Consider the following 21978-nt stretch of genomic DNA (forward strand, 5'->3'; position numbering starts at 1 on the left):
CAGATGGTGTCATACATGGAGGGCATGTCATCAGCGATGTCTGACCAACGGATGTTGATGAGGTCCATGGACTCGTCGCTGACGGCAGCAGTTAGTCTCCTGCAGTGCTTCGTCCCCCCACCTACCCCATGCCTATACCAAGCACACTCACACATTCCCAGGCAGGCACCACACCAGACACAGCCAGCACACCAACAGGGAAGGGCAAGTGAGCACATCCTGTCACACACACTCAGGGGGAAGTAGGCACACCCACTGGGTCTAGGGCACACAGGCAGACACGCAGCCACAGTCGGAGTCCGCATGCCTCACTCCCCAGTCCCTCAATGTCACTCCCCTCGGCTCCCCGGCCCCACAGTCGGAGAAGGAGAGCTACTTGGCTGTGCTGGGCCTCAGCCCCACTGGTTCACCATCGCGCAAACGAGCAAGGCACTCCACGGGTAGGGGAGTTGCATCCCCCCCCTGTCCACCACCTCCCCCAGTAGCGCAGTAGCACATCCCTCCGCCACCCCCCCCTCGTTGGGGCCTGTGGTTCCTTCGGGTGCAGGGGAGACACTGGAAGAGCTGGCGAGCGTGTGCAGCACCATCCTGCCCTCCACCTTTGGCGCTGGCCCATCCCCTGTAGTGGAGTCGTCCGTCCCTGCACCCACAACACCTACCCTTCCCCCTCCTGTCCCTGCGGTGCCTGATCCTTCCCCACCAGATGCCCCCACCCCAGTCGATGAACCAGAAGTTTCGAATGTGCAGGCAAGCTAGGGGAGACGCGCGGGGATGTGTCCCCCGCCAGGACTTCGCATCTGGACTGGCCTATGGCCTTTGTAAATAGTAGCCTTTCATACCTTTTATTTTGCTGCTGAATAAAGCATTTTGTTTTTCCTTTGAACACGATTGCTTTTCAGGTATTGATGTTGGTGCTGATGCTCCATGAGTTGTCATGGTGATCATGTGTTGGGTGTCTGGGAAATGTTGGAGTCTGGTGCTCATGGGGTGGAGCCTGGTATCTGCTTGCCATCACAAGGTCTCTGCAATGATTCTTTGGTCGTGTATGCTCTTTGTGTTCGGAGACATTGTCCCAAGGAGTGTTCCTTCCTCTGTGGCACCTGACATCTTCCCTGCAGGGAGTTGCACAATTGTTGTGCTGAAGTGTGTCTACATTTCCTTTGTGGCTGACGGATCCCTTCAACTATGTCCATGCCTGCTCAGCAATGTCTCCGGCTGCATCATCTGTGCCATTCTTGGTAGTCACTGTACCTGTGTTTGGAGTATGTTGCCATGCCTCCATGTGGAAATTGTCCCTTTTCCGCACTATGCATGTGTGTACTCCCAGCCTAGCATACATATGGTACTTGTTCTGCAGGGTATTTGGTCACCTGACTGACAATTGTGGGCATTGTATCTGTGGGAAGTCCACCCTATTCCTTCCATGGGAGACAACAACTTGGTGGCTGTGCCTGCCCCTGTACATTCCTATCTGTCCTGGAATGTGCGTGACAGTGTGTGTTCCCTTTGGCTCTCTTGGTTTAGTAGGCTTTCACATTACTATACAGTCTTGTGACATGATCTCAGTGTGTGTATTGTGCTGCATCCGCCAGGGGTGGGTATGCATGTGTCATTTGTCATCACACCCACATGTGGTGTGTCATGCAGTGGGAGAAAGACATCCATCCTCATGGGTGTGGGACACTGCTGTCAGTGATGTGATGATTTGGCACTCTCAACATAGTCGCACATTGGGGGTGCGTTCATGAACCCATGGAGTTGTGGTCATCTGAGGATGATGCACCCACCCCTCATATGTCAGGACAATGCTGGTATTCCTCTGCACCCACCCCCATGTCTCTGTCCACTGCTGGGAGTGATAGGCACCCACCCCTCACATGTCTCTGTCCACTGCTGGGAGTCCTCTGCACCCACCCCCACGTCTCTGTCCACTGCTGGGAGTGATTGGCACCCACCCCTCACCTGTCTCTGTCCACTGCTGGGAGTGATAGGCACCCACCCCTCACCTGTCTCTGTCCACTGCTGGGAGTGATAGGCACCCACCCCTCACATGTCTCTGTCCACTGCTGGGAGTCCTCTGCACCCACCCCCATGTCTCTGTCCACTGCTGGGAGTGATAGGCACCCACCCCTCACATGTCTCTGTCCACTGCTGGGAGTGATAGGCACCCACACCCATGTCTCTGTCCACTGCTGGGAGTGATAGGCACCCACCCCTCACATGTCTCTGTCCACTGCTGGGAGTCCTCTGCACCCATCCCCACGTCTCTGTCCACTGCTGGGAGTGATTGGCACCCACCCCTCACCTGTCTCTGTCCACTGCTGGGAGTGATAGGCACCCACCCCTCACCTGTCTCTGTCCGCTGCTGGGAGTGATAGGCACCCACACCCATGTCTCTGTCCACTGCTGGGAGTGATAGGCACACACCCATCACATGTCTCTGTCCACTACTGGGAGTGATAGGCGCCCACCCCACACATGTCTCTGTCCACTGCTGGGAGTGATAGGCACCCACCCCTCACATGTCTCTGTCCACTGCTGGGAGTCCTCTGCACCCACCCCCATGTCTCTGTCCACTGCTGGGAGTGATAGGCACCCACCCCTCACATGTCTCTGTCCACTGCTGGGAGTGATAGGCACCCACCCCTCACATGTCTCTGTCCACTGCTGGGAGTCCTCTGCACCCACCCACCTGCCCCCTTGGTGCAGTACACTGCTGTCCTGTGCATACACACACACCAATATACTGCTTATATGCTGCACCAGGCCCTAAGCCAACATTCGTGGCGTGTGTACGCCTTGTATCCATTCTGGACTGGTGCTGTAGGGGTACGGGTGGGACGGACAGTACCCCCACATTCATAGGGTGTATGCACCGTACCCACGCCCTCCGAGCGTGGGTACGGCCCGTAGCACCATTGAAGTGTACCACCATTGCAGTGTTGATGTAGGGGTATGCGCCGTACCCACACCCTCAGAGCATGGGTACGGCCCGTACCACCATTGAAGTGTTGATGGAGGGGTACGTGCCGTACCCACGCCCTCCGAGCATGGGTACGGCCCGTACCACCATTGAGGTGTACCACCATTGCAGTGTTGATGTAGGGGTATGCGCCGTACCCACACCCTCAGAGCATGGGTACGGCCCGTACCACCATTGAAGTGTTGATGTAGGGGTACGCGCCGTACCCATGCTCTCAGAGAAGGGGTACAGCCCGTACCCCTCCATCAACACTTCAATGGTGGTACGGGCCGTACCCACGCTCTGGGGGCATGGGTACGGTGCGTACCCCTACATCACCACTACATTGGTGGTATGGGCCGTACCCACGCTCTGGGGGCGTGGGTACTGCGCGTACCCCTACATCACCACTACAATGGTGGTACGGAGCGTGGGTACAGTCCGTACCACCATTGTCGGGGTGACGGGTACGCGTCCACGTCCACTTCCGTTATGACGGTACGTAGGAATTGGTGAACACGCCCCCCCGAAGTGACCAGACCCTGGAGGTAATGTATGTACAGGTCATTTTAAAATTTTTACTTGGGTGGGGGTTATGTTTCCTGCCCCTGGCCCCCCCCCTTTGCCCCTGGGTGTTGTTCTGACCTTCTGCGGCATCTGCGTGGGTTTCTGTGCACCAGGTCGTAGGCTAGGAGGGCCAGGATGACGCGTAGGATGGGGTCCATGGCTGTCCGTCGCGTACCGGTGCTTCTTCTTCGTGTCGTCCTCGATTTCCCGGCAGTTTTTGGCTGCCGTAAAAAATAAACCGTGCGGAGTGACGTAGGCACGAATCGTACTTGCTGGTCCGTAAAACGCTGCCTGAATCCGTCCGGACATCACGTAAGCGATGTCCCGGATCGGAATTGTGGGTATATTTTCCAGGCTCGCAATTTTTTACGATTCGTACAGAAATGGTATTTCTGTACGAATCGTACTTGCTTGTTTGTAAGGTGGTTTTCCCGGGTACGAGTCATCCGGCGAATACGCTCCATACGACGATTCGTACCCGGGTTTTACAGGATCGGAATCGGCACCTTGGTGGTGGAAAATGGTCAAAGGGCATAAAAAATGGTTTGCTGCTGAGAGTGAAGTGTTAAGTATCCTAAAAAAGGAGGTGTTAAAAATATTGCTAATGATATACGGGACCTGGTATTATATTCAATTGAAGTCAAATGAGGTGAAAGACCACTCTGATTGGCGGCATGCTAGTTGGAGGGGTATATGGTATGTTCCACATCTCTGGACTGATTATTAGGTTTGTCCTATTCCAGACTTGGCTAATGGATCAAATATGTACATTGATTAATAGGGTAAAAGCCAGAATAGCGTGCTAATGATGGGTGAGTTGTAAGGTAATTCCAGATTAAGCAGGACTGGTCTGGTGCAGAATAGAGGTTGCCAAATTGATTAATTGGAATGAAAGGATGATGTCTATATTATGTACAACACATTTTTATGGGTCTCATTATGATGTTGGTGGGACCGACACCATTGTGCCGTCGGTCTCACTGACAACTATGTCTCCGATCTGACAGTGGCATTACGATGCAGCGGGCGGAGGCATAGCATAGATGGACTGTGTGCGGCATTTCCGACAGGCTCAAGGAGCTCATCGGAGTGTCAAAAAACACCATAATCCCGTAAGGACGGCGGAGCCAGGCTCAGCCCTGCTGCCTGGATTATGATGGCAATTTCCAACAGCCTTTCTATCATGGAAAGGCTGTTGGAAAGTGTCTTTGGGGGAACCTAGCAAGGCCCTCTTTCCCCCTGGCCCTCTGCTATTGGGCCTCGGGGTATCTTTGGTGCCCCAAACACATCAGGTACACGGATGTTTCCATGTGGTCGCATCCCAATTGTGTGGTCAGAACCGGTGACTTATGGGCGGGCAGTTCCAAACCATTACAGTGCATCTGCCTGATATCGTAATCATCCCCAAAGTGCTCTCTAGAGGGAGGGGGTGCTGTAAATGGGGATGCTGCTGGGTAGAGGAAATATTTGTTGCTACTGTTATTCCTAATTGCAATTGTTATAGTTCGCATGCCAACTACTACCTTAATCTGGGGGATAAAGATTGGTGTACCAGAGATGTTTAGTGCTGGCACAATGTTGTTATCTGCTGAATTGAGCGCATTACACATAGCATGCGTATCCCAATACGTTGTTGAACATAAAATACATACCAATTTTTAAAAATGAACTCCGTAATGATCTACTTTGAAATGCTTGAATACACTGGAGATCCAATTACTTTTGTTTTGTGTATTTACAGAGCCTGCTCAAGTGACGAATATCACTCTTAATAACTGGAAATCAACAAATTCCATTGAAGTCCAATGGATCGCGCCACCTGGTCTTGTGGAGTACTATACTGTCTCCCTCCAAGGAGCTGTCACCCAGAACAAAATGGTCCCATATGTACAACCCGTTACTTTTACAGACTTACTCCCTGGCAGAGAATATAATGTAACAATTACAACAATCAGTGGCCCTTTCAATGGGATTTCATCAGTAGTTTCCGAGGCAACATGTAAGTTCAGCTGATACTTCTGTTAGGTTTATTGTGAAAAGCATTGAATCTCATTGACTAACTGAAGCTGCAAACAACATGATGATGGGTATTTGCTTGATCCTTTAGAAATTGGTAAAATATTACTTGTATGTTTGGGACAATTATTCTCTAAAAAAACTACATCTATGGCATTGCCATTGCGGCATTACTCCAACCTTAATCTAATACTTATAATTTAATGCATACATTTAATTGTACATCCTATAAAATATTAATCACTATATTTTAATTTTTTTATAAAAGTGTACTTTTCCTTGCATATGTAAATTTTGGAGCTGCCCTATAGAAAAAGCTTTGTTGGTCCTTTTTAAATACCAGTTTGTCAATCTATAATATACACAACCAAACAGCCACCCTGAAACTGAGGAGTGGAGCTTTTAAAAGCATAACTAAAATCTGAAATTCATAAAAAGGTTAGAGAAAGAACACTGGAAACCCTTCTTGGGAAGAGATTTGAAAATGTCCTTGTGCTACAAGAGTCATTTATATCCTGTAGATTTTTAGTTATTATCTTCTTTTTCTTTTGGCATTCTACCAAGAATAAGTGCCCTAACAGCAATAAGAACCAGTTTTATCCTATTACCACTTTTGTTATATTCCTATCATTCAAGAAGTTATATAGTCAACAATAAAATAGACTGAGTGGCAGTAAGTAATATAGCTGATTTAGAAAATGTAAAGCATATTCAAAATTAGTTAGCAATTATAATGATATTAAACTCAGGATTTTAAATGTAAGTATTACATCTGCTTTCATTGAAAAGGCCCTGGTATCGGAGGAGAGAGGCAAGATGGCGGATGCTTGAGTCGGCAGTTTGCTGCCCCCTGATTATGGACATGCGAATGTGATAATGCGATAATGGCAGGAGTAGATGAGCATTAAGCACACGCTCGAGTCTTTTGAACAAAAAAACAAAGTTAGCAGGTGAAAAAATCGGGACGGAAAGCCGAGAAATGAACAAGAGGGCAAGACCGGTATGGATGCCGCTTCCTCATACCTGAAGCTGTGTCCCGGTCCGGCCCAGTGTGGAGCAGCGCTTTGCCGTGCGGAGCTTCTGAGAGCGTTCTCCGCTTGCTTGGCAATACTGACACCCGGTGGCGGAGAGAGGAAACACTGCCTGCAGTGCTCGGATCTGTACCAAGCACGCTCTTCGATCATGGCTCCAAAGATTCCTGTTGTTACGGGGGTAAAGTGGAAAACCCACTCGGGAATGGGCGCTGGCTCATCTCCTAAGGCGCCAGTCCTCTTGGATTCCCATCCGAAGATAGGATCTGGGAAAAAGCAGAATGCAGTGAGTGCCTCACTGAAGGCGGAAGGGAGGAAGAACCGGAGCGGAGTGCAACCAGCAGCTGAGCCAACTGTGCTGGATCTCCTACGTGCAATGCCAGGGGCAAAACAACTACAAGGGCAAGGAGAACAAAAAGGTGAGCAGTACCAGGGGGGGGGAGTAACATGGAGAGGGGAGATGTGAACAGGGAGGTTGGTGGCATAACTTTTTCAGTCTCAACTGAAACACTGATCCTGAGTACAGGTATAGAAACACCTTTGTCGAACCAATATACTCAGCCTCAGCCTCCTCCACCCCTACCCCCCCAGCCTGTAACCACAGACAGTAGACATCTCGAATGTAGAAACGGATTTAGGGCCAGAGATTCAAGGAGGAGACGGTACATTGGGGGCTACTGGCTGTATCTCCCCTCTGGGAGGGGCTACAGCTATGACTATGGCTACTAATCGCACTACGTCTACAAATCATAGTGAGCAAGATTTTTTCTCGCTCTCTGATGGCATCTGGTCAGTTTCAGGCTCAGGTTCAGAGTCACTAGGCGACTCCAGTGAGGAAACCTCGGACGCTGGCAGAAGAGACACTATAGCCTCAATGTGCAAGGTAGCAAAGAGAATCAGCCACCCCAGTCCACAAAAAAAAAATCTTAAATAGGACTATTCAGGCACAGATTTACTCAAAACTGGTACTGCCTCACCAACTAAAGGCGAGAATACATTTCCCCCAGTACCCCCAACCTTGGATACGGTTATCCAATGTATACTCTCCCATCGCGAAGAAACACGCCAAGATAGCAAACGCGCACAAACGACAATGCGAAAGATTCAAGGGTCTGTCAGAAAAGTCGCAAAGTCCTGCGCTGTTATTACGGAACGCCTCACAACCCTCGAAGTATGTACCGAAGCCTTGGAAAATGACCTAGCAACTACACCTACAAGCACTATCTCGCATGATGCTCAATTAATAGATATTCAATGGAAACTCGAAGACTATGAAAATCAGCAACGCCGAAATAATCTAAGAGTCCTTGGCATACCGGAGGGAAAGGAAGGATCAGATACCCGGCGCTATATGGCTCATCTGCTTGCTAAGGCATGCCCAGATGTGGAGGGATGGAATTGGGCACTGGAAGTGCAAAGAGACCATCGAGTTCCTTTTAATCTTAAATCACCTGTGAAGTCTGATACGAATCCTCGTGCCATATTGGTTTATTTTGGTATATTTTTTATTGCAACAGGAAATCTATGACAAAGCAAAACCAACAACAAAGCGCAATGGTGGGGACTATTCTTTTTTGTCCAACCAGATCTCTGTCACTTCACGGTGGAAAGACGATGGCATCTTCGACAGATGAAACAGCCAGTGCAAGATCGAGGAGGGCAAGCATATTTGCTTCATCCAGCCCGCCTAAAAGTGATAAAAGGAGATCAAGTCCGTTTTTTCACCTCAGAAATTAAACTGAAAGAATATCTGGAGAACTGGGATAGGAAATAGTGGACTGTTTTACATAATACGGACTTTTTATGCTTTAAGCTTTCCTCTCTCTTTAACTGAAAGACTGCTCGGAGAGCTCGGATAGGAAGTCATGTTTTCAATCTGATATTGACCTGCATGCTTCTCCTTTAGTCAAGTCAAAAAAGCTTTATTTCGATAAAAATTGTATCATAAAAGCATTAGCATTCAAACGTAAAAGGTACAATTTATCGAAAGAGCGACATTTAAAAGAGATGTCAATAAATGGAGATGGACTATCCATCTAGTTACTTTACTCCAGCTTAAAAAGGTTACAATGTTAGAGACTTCAAGTATTTTAAAAATTAAAATGTGATCAGAATAATTTCTCTTATGATAGAATCAGGATTAAAAAAGCATTAAACATGATCATGTGGTGGGACAAAAGAGTTTGCTTCTGATGATCCATGACCACCCCAGAAATTTAGCCACGGCACATATTCGCACTAGGCTGGTATCTGATCGTAATATTCGTAGTGCCACACGATAGCCATCTACTTCTTGGGTTTTTGTAAGCTGGGCATTCGAACAAAATGTGTGCCGTGCTTTCAACCTTCCCCGCACAATTCAGGCAAGTGTCCGAGGTCTGGTGAGGAGGCTTCCATTTGCTAGTAAACTCTCGAGTTGGCAGTGTCTCAAATCTAAATTGGAGGTACAAAGACCTATCCCTTGGTTTCTGCACAAAATCCAGGTAGGACTCGAAGCTAACAACTTGTTTATGGATGTAAAAAGCTTCGGTTAGCCTGCCCATGTTGGAGTTACTGAGGTCCTGACGGTCAATCCATGCCCAGTAGGCTCTTTTGAGGTCCACCTTGCTCAGGGGTGCCTCTGACTCCCATGCTTCTTTAAAACCTAGCAGATTAAGAGACTTTTTGATGTTACAGAGCCAGCTTACTCTGTGTGTGCCCGGAAAATTCATTATTTCTTTTAGGCCCTCGGTGTATTTAGCTAGCTCCGGAGTGCGCCAAAGGCGAGCCCAGAATAACAAAGGGCGTAGCCTCGCCATGTCCCTAATTGAGCGCCTGCCCAGATCGCTGAAGAGTGGTTTGAGTGGGGTTCCCCTTGGGAGAGAAACCAATTCTCTCAAAAATGTATTCTCGGATCTAGAGATTTCGTCAAGGTTGTCATATCCCCAAAGTTCGGCTCCATACAGAGCCGAACCAACTGCTTTGGCCTGATAGATCACTAACGCGGGAGCGATTGGCTTGCTCTGCGAGGAGCGGTGTTCTTTAGCAATGGCCCCCGTGGCTCGTTTGTGATTTAGCAGCATCTTGTAAATGTGGGGTCTCCAGCTTAACCTGTCGGAAATTCTAATTCCGAGATAATCAAATAATTTTACGTATTCCAAAGGGGCTCCATCAAATGTGATGGCGACGCTAGATGGTCTACGCGATTTAAAAGAAAGAAGCTTGGTCTTTAGTGTGTTTATGATCAGACCTCTCGATGTGCAGAACAAGTGGAACCTATCTAAAAGCTTTTGTAGCCCTACAGGTGTTTTAGAAATCGAGAGGGTATCATCTGCAAAGAGGAGGGTGGGAACTCTTTCGCCCGCCAGGGCAGGGGCATCAGCTGGAATATCTTGCAAAAACTTCACCACTCCATTCACAAATAAGGAAAAGAGGGTGGGTGCCAGTACACAGCCCTGGCGGACCTCTATGTTAACTGAGATCTTTTCTGTTTTCTGAGCCTGGGTTCCCCACCTCACCCGTGCAAAGTTGCCCTCATGGAGACGGACCAGAAGGTCGAGGACGGGGGGAGGGACACCCATATCCTTCAAGCCCAACCAAAGGCGATCGCGAGGGACGAGGTCAAAGGCAGTCTTCAGGTCTATAAAGGCGAGATGAAGACTGCCCCTGCCGATCAGGACCACCTTCCAGTATAACAATAGCAGCCTAAAGACCTGATCGATCGTGCCCGTGTTTGGTCTGAACCCAGCCTGATAGTGGGACAAGATGTTGTTCTCATTGGCCCACAGTAAGATGCGCTCCAGCAGGACCCTGCCAACCACCTTCTGGCTAACGTCAATAAGGCTTATTGGTCGGTAGTTGGCAGGGTCCTCTCTAGAGCCCTTTTTAAATATTGGGATTACCTCTGCTCCTTTCCATGACTCAGGGATTGGCGATCCCTTGAGAAATGCATTGAGCAGGATGGTAAAATATGCTGCCCAATGTTTGGAGTCAGAACGGAACAGGTCACCAGGAAGGCCGTCGGGGCCAGGGGCCTTGGCTGGAACTATTTTATTAATAGCAATCATGACTTCCTCCTCCATAAAAGGATCATAACTCTCGGAAGTAGGGTCTACCAAAGCGGTATCCTTTCCCTTCTTCTCTTGTGTGTGCTATACTGCTAGAATGCTTGTGCTTTATTTTCTGTTTTTTGCTTTTTCTGATACTCTAACTGCCAGATAGGTAAAAATACGAGTCAGGAGGCACCAATCATCGCAACAGACTATTGTCTGAATGCCCTTCTATATGGGATGGGGTGAGGTGGGGTACTTGGGACAGTTAAGGGTGGGTGGGTGAAGAAAGGGCGGGGAAGGAGGGGAGCGGGGGCTGGTGGGGGCACTTAGGGGGGAGGGGTAGTAAAAAGGGGATGAAAACTTTTGGAGAGGATACAATTAAAAAAATGCGAGACAACAGGTATCAGTAGGCAAGGGCGATATAGGCGATACAGGCAGAAGATATCAAATAAGCTAAATGGGTAAATTCACTATATGTTCGATTAATGTAGGAGGCCTTAATGATAGGTCAAAGCGTATCAGGACTGCTGAAATACTAAGAGATGGGAAAGCTGACATAATATGTCAGCAAGAAACACATATTCCTTGGGGGAAAGGAGATATGCTGGCTATAAGGGAGTATAATCTTGTAGCTTGTTCTACACAAACCTCAACTATTAGAGGGGTCACGATTCATGTAAGAAACTGTTTTGGATTACCTAACTGGGTTCTGGAAAATAAATGGGGGAGATGGGCTATCGCACAACTCCCCATGGGATTCACTATATGCACAATATATGGATCAAATGAAGACGATCCACAGATTTTTTATGATTTAGAAATCGAGCTAGCATCATGGCTGGACCCGTTGGTAATTTGTGGGGATTTGAATATTCATTATGAGAAGGGATGCAACAGAACTCAGAAGTATCAAGGGAGAAAACCTCATGTTCATCAAGCTTTATTAGCTTTACAAACTAGCTATGATTTGAGAGATGCATGAGGGGCGAAACATCCTACGGATCCTGGTTACACATCTTTTTCAAACCCCCACAAGAATTTTTTTAGGCTTGATTATTTTTTGGTATCCTCCTCTTTGATCTCAACTGTGAGAATAAAGAAATTACCCAAAGTTTTATCAGACCACAATCCCTTAGTTATGGATGTAATGCTTCAGAATCTAGATTGTCAATCGGTAAGGTGGACATTTGATAGGTCACTGTTAGCTAATTATCTCAAATATATAAAAAAAATGGGTTATAGAATATTATGACATTAACCGTTATAGCTCTTCCCGCAATGTAGTAGGGGTTAGTTTTAAAGCAGTCCTCCAGGGAGAAACAATTAGTTTTGTGGGGAAAGCTATAAAACAAGAGAAGAAGGAAATTAATACATTGATATCTGAATTGGGAGAATTTGAAAAAGAATATATAAAAGCAATCAGACAAAATCAAGGAAGAGATGAACTTATACTACAACAAAAAATAGCGATCACAAAAGCCAAATTAAATGATCATTATACCAAGAAGGGAGCAGCTATTTTTCAAGTAGAGAAGAATGAGGGATATGAATGTGGGGAGACCGTTGGGAAGGTTCTCGCCTTACGGACTAAGCAAAAAGCAGCTAGAAATAGTATAACGGAAATCAAGGGTCAAGATGGAATCCTCTATACAGAAAAGAAGGACATCATTGGGACCTTTGAGAAATTCTACCAGGACTTATATATGCAGGGCAATAATGAACCTATGCCTACCAACGATACCGAATTAATCTTCGGTAACTAGCGTAGACTTAGTGAAGAAATGCAGCAAGAGATGGATAAAGACATATCTAAAGAAGAGGTTCTTTCTGCCCTGCAAGCAATGGCCTTAGGGAAAGCGGCAGGTCCTGATAGAATTCCACTGGAGCTATATAAAGCAATTCAGCAGGAAATAACTCCTTTATTGCTACATTTGTTTCTTGGAGTACAGTATAGTGGGATTCCCCCAGAGTCCTGGCAAAAAGCAGATATTGTGGTGTTTCTAAAAAAGGGGAAACCTGCAGACAATCCTGCATCGTATATACCTATATCCCTTATGAATGTGGATACAAAGCTATTTTCAAAAATCTTAGCCACTAGGCTGGGGGGGATCATAGCCCATTTAGTCTCACCATGGCAGCACGGTTTTGTACCAGCAAGGGGCTCAACAGATCACATCAGACGTGCTATAGTCCTATTCGACATCACAGAGACAACAGGTGAGAAGATGGCTATGATCCTCCTCGATACTTAATAGAACAGAGATTGTCGTTTTCTGATTTGCAACAAAGATATGGTATATCTGCTGGAACATACTTTAAATATACACAGTTCACAAGCCTTCTAAATAGAATGAAGGAGAAGGGATTTTCCTTGCATAGGAACTTGTTAATTGAAACTATCTGCCCGTCCCAGACAAAGATCAAATATATTTTAAAAATCTTAATCGATACACTACCGGATGATGTTGAGGCAGCAAAAACCAAATGGGCTATAAGAATCGGAGACGGCGATATTGATCTGGATCGCTCTTTAGCACTAGCAAAGGAAACATTTCTTGCAGCAAACCTAAAAGCCCAACATTACTATACAATATATGACTTATACTTTACACCTGCAAAACTAATTCGATGGGGAAAAAGGGTGGACGATAAATGTCCCAGATGCTATCAAGGGCCAGCGGATATAGTCCACATGTTTTATAGTTGTGAGAAATTAGCTCCTCTAATAAAACAAATAGAAACATTTCTGATAGCAGCTATAGAGAATACCATCAGAATAACTCCAACTCTAATGTTGCTAGGATACGATGAGAAAATACAATGTGATAATCTGAAAAGTACATTTGTTTTTATGGCTGTATCTGTAACACGACTTCTTATTGCCACTCATTGGAAAAATGTAGATCCTCCGTGTTTTCAAGCCTGGATCAATTGATTGCTGGCCATATATCACTTGGAAAAATCATTGTATAAATGTAAAGGCCGAGGGACGAGCAGGAGAGGCAGGGACATTTGGGCCCCTATGAAAAAATGGATTATAAGGCAAATTAGCCTGTAAGGAGACAAGCCGAATAGGGCCTCTGGATCTACTTTTTGAATTGAAAATCACTGCTTTATTAACTTCTCTGCTATTACCTATCTATTTGGTTATTTGTTATTTTTTTTATTTTTATTTTTTGTATTTTAATTTTACTCTTCTTTCTGATGTCTGATTGCATTGTAAATATATATGTAATAATTAACAATAAGCCCCTGCCTAGCAATTAGATGTTAGGTGTAACCTTACCTTATATGTGTAAATTGCTTATGAATTTGTGTGATCTTTATATTATGCAAAGTCTCTCCAAATAAATATAAATAAAAAAAAAAAAGAAAAAGCCCTGGTTTCTCCAGTCAATAAAATAGACTGAGTGGCAGTAAGTAATATAGCTGATTTAGAAAATGTAAAGCATTTTCAAAATTAGTTAACAATTATAATGATATTAAACTCAGGATTTTAAATGTAAGTATTACACCTGCTTTCATTGAAAAGGCTCTGGTATCTCCAGTGCAAATGGTCATGGGAACCACAGTTAAACTCATTCTCTTCACGTCAGGAAAGTGATGTAATGATGTCAATGTGCAAAACCTCATCATTTACTCTGTAACAGGAAAATGTATATACTGAAAATGAAAACACTGTACTGGCCTGTGTTCTGTTATGTAAAATTTTTATAGGACACCCCGTTAAAATGAGCAAATACTGCCAAATAGCACTGTCTAGAGTGTACTACCATCATATGTGATTTAGACCCTAAAGTAGCTTTAGGTACCATTTCAATTGTTACTTACATAATGCTAACTATGAAAAAGCAACATTTGTCAATGAAAGTTGGCTTTTTAATAACATGAGTTTGTGAACTGAAGATGATTATAAACAATGATGTTTTGTAAAATAATTTAATGTCTAAAGTTAATTCTCAAGATTATTTGTATATGATTGTCAGTTTGATAAATAGATATTAGAAGGACAGGTTTAAAAGTAGATGTATAGATTGCCACTTATATACATCGAAAAATTAATTTATTTATTATAAAAGTTTTCAATCTAGTATACAAAAGTAATTATATTTGACTGTGTGCACAATTGAAATTGTCAAATAATTTCATGGTTAACAGATCCTGCACCGCCTGGTTTGGTGACATCAATAAATGCGGAACAAAACAGCATCACTCTTTCATGGCATCAGCCTGTAAATATGAGTGGCTTACAATTCACTTACAATATCATGTACAGCAGTTCACAAGGAAACGGAAGCATTACAAACAACAGTGCCTATGCCAATATTGAGAATCTTGTATCAGGAACAAACTACACAATAAGTGTAGTAACAATCGGTGCTCATAATTATGCAAGTACCCCGTTGCTCACATCTTCATATACAAGTAAGTGGGGCATTCCTTTTGTGAATATTTAATTATTGAAATACCACTTGTGATCTCCTTAATATTCAACTGTAATCTGAAATACCAACCCAGAAAAAACTATTTCTATCTTTAGAAATCTCTATTAATTTTTCAATTCATCATTTTAAACCAAGCACTTTCATGACAAATATTGAAGCTACAAAATGAAAGTGGCATGAGTTTAGTGCTTCTTTCTAAGTAGCATGTCTATTATGTGTCTGTGGAGAAGGGTGTATGCCAAGCTTATTGACTTAAGGGCATATCACAGTATGTTTACACAAGAGCCATGCTGCAAGTACTTCTTACTCATTTTGGGTCCCTTCTCTGGACCAAATGGTTGACAATATCCATCTACAAATAGAGTTAATATGATAAGCCTTTTTTATATTATAGGACCTTCGAAGCACAGTTTCATTTTTATAATTCAGTTTATGACAAAAATGGAAAATATCCTGCATAATTTCTAGGCCAGGGTAGAGTGCATGGAGTTCTGCTATGTGGAACTTTGTTAAGTCCTAAAAAAATCTGCCATGCTCCATGGAGTTCTGCAAGCAGCAGAGTGCGTTGAGGCATGTTGCTCACACTGATTTTTAGTGCTGGGAGAGTGCCTGTGCTGTCACATCAGTGCGAACAGTACCCCAACCAGTGCAAGAGTACCCCGTTGCTCACATCTTCATATACAAGTAAGTGGGGCATTCCTTTTGTGAATATTTAATTATTGAAATGCCACTAGTGATCTCCTTAATATTTAACTGTAATCTGAAATACCAACCCAGAAAAAACAATTTCTATCTTTAGAAATCTCTATTACTTTTTCAATTCATCATTTTAAACCAAGCACTTTCATGACAAATATTGAAGCTACAAAATGAAAGTGGCATGAGTGTAGTGCTTCTTTTTAAGTAGCATGTCTATTTTGTGTCTGTGGAGAAGGGTGTATGCCAAGCTTATTGATTTAAGGGCATATCACAGTATGTTTACACAAGAGCCATGCTGCAAGTATTTCTTACTCATTTTTGGTCCCTTCTCAGGACCCAATGGTTGACAATATCCATCTACAAATAGAGTTAATATGATTAGCCTTTTTTATGCAAGTACCCCATTGCTCATGTCTTCATATACAAGTAAGTGGGGTAATTCTTCATTATTGAAATACCGCTAGTGATCTCCTTAATATTTACTGTAATCTAATATACCAGCCCAGAATTATTTTTTTCGATCTTTACTAGTCTCTATTACTTGTTCAATTCATGACTTTAAACCACTTTCATGACAAAGATTTATGGCAGAAAATGGAAGTGGATTGAGTTTATAGCTTCTTTTTAAGTACGATGTATATTATGTGTCCATGGAGAAGGGTGTATGCCAAGCTTATTGACTGCCGAGCTCATCATAGTATGATAACAGAAGAACCATGCTGCATGTTTTTCTTACTCATTTTGTGCCCCTTCCCTGGACCAATTTTAGTTAATATGATTAGCCTTTTATACATTCTAGGGTCTTCAATTCACATGTGCAATTCACAATCCAGTTTCTAACCAAAATCGAAAATAGCATGCATACTTTCTCAGGAATTTCTGAACAGCAAGGAATTACATGTTTTCTCAAAATAGTGCAGTTCTCATTTATCTACAGGAACAGAGGACTGGTGCAGCTTATCATATCATTCCTCATTCCCAGAGAACCCTTTTTGAAAGGTTTTTCCATATGGTCTGAGCAATACAAATAGCAGGTTCACAATATAATATAATAGCAATGTATTGAAAACTTTTGAACAATAATAAGATAGAACGGGAACATTTTTCGCAATTATATGTAGAAAACAGGATAAGAAGTGGAGGGAAAAAAGAAAATAGAAAGAGCCAAAAATAAAAGCACTTCTCATGTAATGAAATTAGCATAGTTATAAACAGTAGTGGAATTCCAAAAATCATAGAGTACATATTATCAGTGAAACAAAAAAGCAAAACATAATACCATTAGTATGGAAGCTCTAAGAAGAAAAATAATATATTCAAGGAGGTTTAGATACTTCATCAGTTAAGGGTTGATGTATGAAAGTCCTGGAATGTGAGGAATCTAGAAAAATGGTTACTGGAGACCAGAGAGAATTTTGTTTAATAGTAAGAGCATTGGGACAGTATAGGCTCTATCTCGCCTATGATTATAACAAACACCATACCACCATGTTTGAAAGGAGATATGCAGAGCATTCTTCCACTTTTTAGTAATCTGTTGAAATTCAACAACAATTAATAAATCTATAATTTGTATTTTAAAAGTATAACAATGCTTACCCCATCGGAATACCGCCCTGAATTTGAGGCGGTTGCACGGCGTGCTTGCTAGAGCGTAGTTTATACGTGAGCCGGCCATCTTGGCATCTTTAGATGCTACTATGGCGTTCGACACTTTGGAGTGGCCGTATATTTGGGCCGTGTTGGCGAAATTCGGGTTCGGCCCTGAGTTTATTGGTTGGGTAAAATTACTGTATGCTGACCCATTGGCTCAGGTTGTGGTGAATGGTAGGATGTCGGCTCCCCTCGCACTGGGGAGAGGTACGCGGCAGGGTTGTCCGTTATCACCCCTTCTCTTTGCACTTTCTTTAGAGCCTCTCGCCGCCTGGTTGCGTTGGGAGCCGTCGCTGCGGGGCATTAGATGGACACCGGAGTTTGAGGACCGTGTCTCCCTTTACGCGGATGACATCCTTCTGTATCTTACCTCTCCCCGACAGTCGCTAATTGTATTGGTAGACGTATTGAATTCCTTTGGTCGCAACTCTGGCCTGGTTATCAACTGGGCCAAGTCATGTGTTTACGTCCTCTAGGGCGAGGCCCCCCTCCTGCCGCGGGATTGCCCTATCCAGATTGCTACACTGGGGTTCAAATATTTGGGAATCTTTATCTCTCTGGATCCCGCGGTCCGCTGTGAGCGAAACCTTCTCCCTCCTCTCCAGCGATTGAAGGCCGACGTCGCGAGGTGGCGACGACTTCCGCTCTCGCCGCTCGGACGGGCGGCATTGTTTAAAATGATGTCGCTACCTCGCTTCTTGTACGCTTTGCAAAATACTCTAGATGTCGTGCCAGCCCGTTATTTCCGTGAGGTGGAGGGTCTTCAGCGCCAACTGTTTTGGGACGGGCGGCCGCGGATCGCTCTCGCCAAGTTGACGCTCCCTTGGTACGATGGGGGGGTCGCCCTCCCCGATATTAAAAGATGCTATTGGGCGTCTCAATTGGCGGCGGTGAACCACGAGATATACAGTCCTGCCTTGAATCCGGCCTTCGAGATGGATAAATTACTGCTCCCTGGTGGGGATTATAATAGGGCGCTGTATTCGGTGACCCCGGATGCACGGTTGACAGGACCCACGCAGGTTGCGGTACGTGTGTGGCATGCGGCGAGTGCTGCGATGGGGTGGAGGGATCGCTTGACTCGGGCGACGCCGTTGTATGCCTCCGGGCGGCTGGGTTGTTTGTGGAAAACGAAAGGCTTTGAGAAATGGGATATGATTGGTATATGTAAGGTGGGTGATCTTTGGGCGAAGGGGTCTTTCAAAACGTTTGAAATGCTTAAAACTGAATACAAATTAAATGATAGAGAGTACTTCCGGTATGCACAAGTCTACCATGCGCTGTGTTCGGTCTTTCCGGACGTTGCTGCTATCCCCGAATATTCCCCGCTGGAGGATAGAGTGTTGGATGGCTATGTGCCCGACAGCACTATTTCTCTGATCTACAAAAAACTTATTAATGATCGCGCGGACTTGCTGATCCGTCTGCGGGAGGCATGGACGGGCGACGGCTTGGAACTGGACGATGAGGACTGGGTATCGGCGGTGGCCTCCCCGAAAGAGGTGGCGATCCCGGCCCGCTTGCGATTCGTACAGCTGAAGATCCTCCACAGAGTGTATGTCACGGGGCCCGGTTTGCTACGTATGGGTTACTCGAGGGATGGAATGTGTAAGCGTGGATGTGGCCTGTCGGGTACCTTTCTTCATATCCTATGGGAATGTTCGGAGGTTGTGCGATTTTGGAACGGTATCAACGCCGTAATGGAGGAGGTCACGCACGTTGCTCTGTTGCCAGAGGCTAGGAGGTGTTTGTTGAATGTCTGGGAACCGAATGACTATAATGTGGCACAGACGCAGTGGGTGACTTTGGGGTACATGGTGGCTAAGCGTAACATTGCACAGCTGTGGGGCTCCCCGAGGCCGCCCACGATCGCGGTATGGAAGGAGAATATGGACTGGTGTATGTTTAGGGAAAAGACGGTGTATGTGGCGAGAGGCAAGCCTGGGAAATGGACTAAGGTATGGGGTCCATGGAATTTATATCGTGGACATATCTGCACCCCGCCTCTGCCGTTAGAGGTTGATATTGCTTTGTCCCCCTAGCCACACATTCTGCGGGATTGTGTGAGGTGTGTTCCATGCTTTGTCTTCCCATTGCCCCCCACTACCACTTCCTGTCAAGAACTGCTTCGGACACTGTACGTTGTCCCTCGTCCTGGGAAGCGCACGCTGCTATTTCGGACTCTCATTGCCTTGAGTGTGTTTTGTATTTAATAGAAAATGAAACAGTTTTTTCCGATTGCTCTTGGCCTATGGCCACGGCCTGTTGCATGTGCTCACGAACTGCCGGGAGCTTCGCCTCTGGTTCATTTGAATGTGTGGCGTTGCATTGCGGGCCCTCGGGCTCTGTAGCGGCCGGCCTTGGTGGTTGTAGGCCCTTGTATGTATTTTATTGTGTAATAAAGGTTTCTGTAAAAAATAAAAAAAAGTATAACAATGCCAATCATCAGAAAGACTACTTAAAAATAAATAAGTAAAGGAGAAAGGTAAGTGTGTATGAAAAATAGAGTTAATTTGTTTCCACACTTGTAACCAAATTCGATAGGTGGTGAGACATTAAAATATAATATGTTTAATATCAGAAATTGATGCAGAACAGGACCAACAAGACAATGAAGTGGCACTTTCAAATCTGTGTAAAGTAACAAGAGTGATTAGAAGGCGGGTATAAATAAAAAAGAGCGTTTTAGTTGTGTTGGCAGCACGTGATGTCTTGCGAATTTTAAGCCATATTTTGTTCCACAAAGGAATAGGAAGGAGGTGTGAAGATCTGCTTCCCATTGCAATTCTAGGTTTGAGTTTTGTCGATAGGGAGAGAGGTAAGGTGGGTATATATATGAGAAGCAGTAGGGGCAGTTAGCAGTAATGTTGCTATAGGTGAAATAGGAAGAGGGGAAATGGGTAACGAATAAAGTAAAAGGTATGTGGTAGAAAATAGAAGAGATCAGTGACTGAAATTTGTGTTGATATGAAAAGAGGGAAGTGAAAATTGGATTGAGCTTGTGAAAAGAGATAGGTGAATGGTTATGTATCAATTGATGAGTCCATAATAGACCTATTTCGCTCCAGCTTTCCAAAAGATATTTTTATTATCCATTTTAATTAAACTATTTAGTAGATCAAGGATTGAAAGAGTTGATCTAGAGGTGAAAGAGAAGAAATATAAAATGGACCTAATGTTCTGCAAGCATGTTTGAGAATAGATATAGACATGGAAAAGGGGCGTTGAGTAAATGACAAAAAATTCTGCAAAAGACAAATGTTGAATAAAAGATAACTCCAATTCTGACGTAAGGGAGATGGAATTGTGGGTGGGCCATCTTGAATATGTATTGACTGTTTTAAAACGAAAGGATTATGAACACTGAAAATGATGAGAATTAACTCCCCCTTGCTGCTTTTGCCTTTGCAATTTGGACAAAGATACATGATGCTTTTTATTATTCCATAAGAATGCAGTGAGAATAGAATACATATTTTTAAAAGAAGAGGTGGGAAAGTTAATTGGAATTGCCCAAAGATAGAAAAGAATGATGGGGGCTAACATCATCTTAATATAATCTAACCTCCCCCACCAGGAGAGTAATAGCGGATTCCATCGTGAAGTTAGGTTAGATAAAGTAGACATTGCGGGGCTGGCAAGTAAGATAGACAACCCTGGGTGGCTGGCCCTTGTGAAAACATTTGATTTAATCTGCCTTCAGGAAACCTGGGCCATTGAGAGCAATTATCACCTGGACGGCTACAAAACCTTTTTTGTACCAGCAACCCCGTCCTTGTCAGGGAGAGCAAAGGGAGGGCTTGTTTCGTTAACCGTCCTTGATATCGCAGTATCTGTGCTTCATGGCTCACCCAATGTACAAGCGATGTTGCTGTCTAGTGGCAAGAGTAGACTCCTATTGGTAAATTTCTACAATGCAGGAGCCATATTTGAGGGTGAGGATAATATAACGCAGTTGGGGTTAGTATTACGGGTTGTATCCTGAATGCTCAGAACTGTCATCATATCCTTTTAACAGGGGACTTTAATATCCACATGTGTGGGGACATCAGAAAGGAAGGAGTGGAAGCCATGGGTTGTGCACGTCAATCAGGCCTGCACATGGATCATACCCATCAGGGTAGTGAGCTTAACTCTTTTCTGCTCAAATTTGACTTAATATCAGTCATGTTTAAGTTGCCCCCATGGAAAACTGAAATTGGCCCCACTTTTATTTGTAGAGGGTTTGAAACGTTTATAGATTTTACTTTTGTATCTACCCCTTTCTTTTCTTTAGTCACAGACTTTTTAATTCAGACAAGTGAATTCAGTGACCACAACCTTACTTGCATTACAACAGGCTGGTACCGAGTACCTGGACGTTCCGAAGGGGGCGGGCAAGGAGCCCCTCTCAAAGTGGCTGAGGCAGGGAGGAGTTTAAAATGGGGGAGTATAGCACGAGTCCCTCACAAACCAGTGTTATAGTGAGCTTGCTACTTGTCTCGATAGCGAGGCTGGTGCCTCAGTCATCTTAGGGGCTTTCAGCACTATGTCCACCATCATCCGGAGGATACTGCATGTCCCGGATGGGGAAA

Source organism: Triturus cristatus, chromosome 3_1 (assembly GCF_964204655.1).
Source record: "Triturus cristatus chromosome 3_1, aTriCri1.1, whole genome shotgun sequence".
Lineage (NCBI taxonomy): Eukaryota > Metazoa > Chordata > Amphibia > Caudata > Salamandridae > Triturus > Triturus cristatus.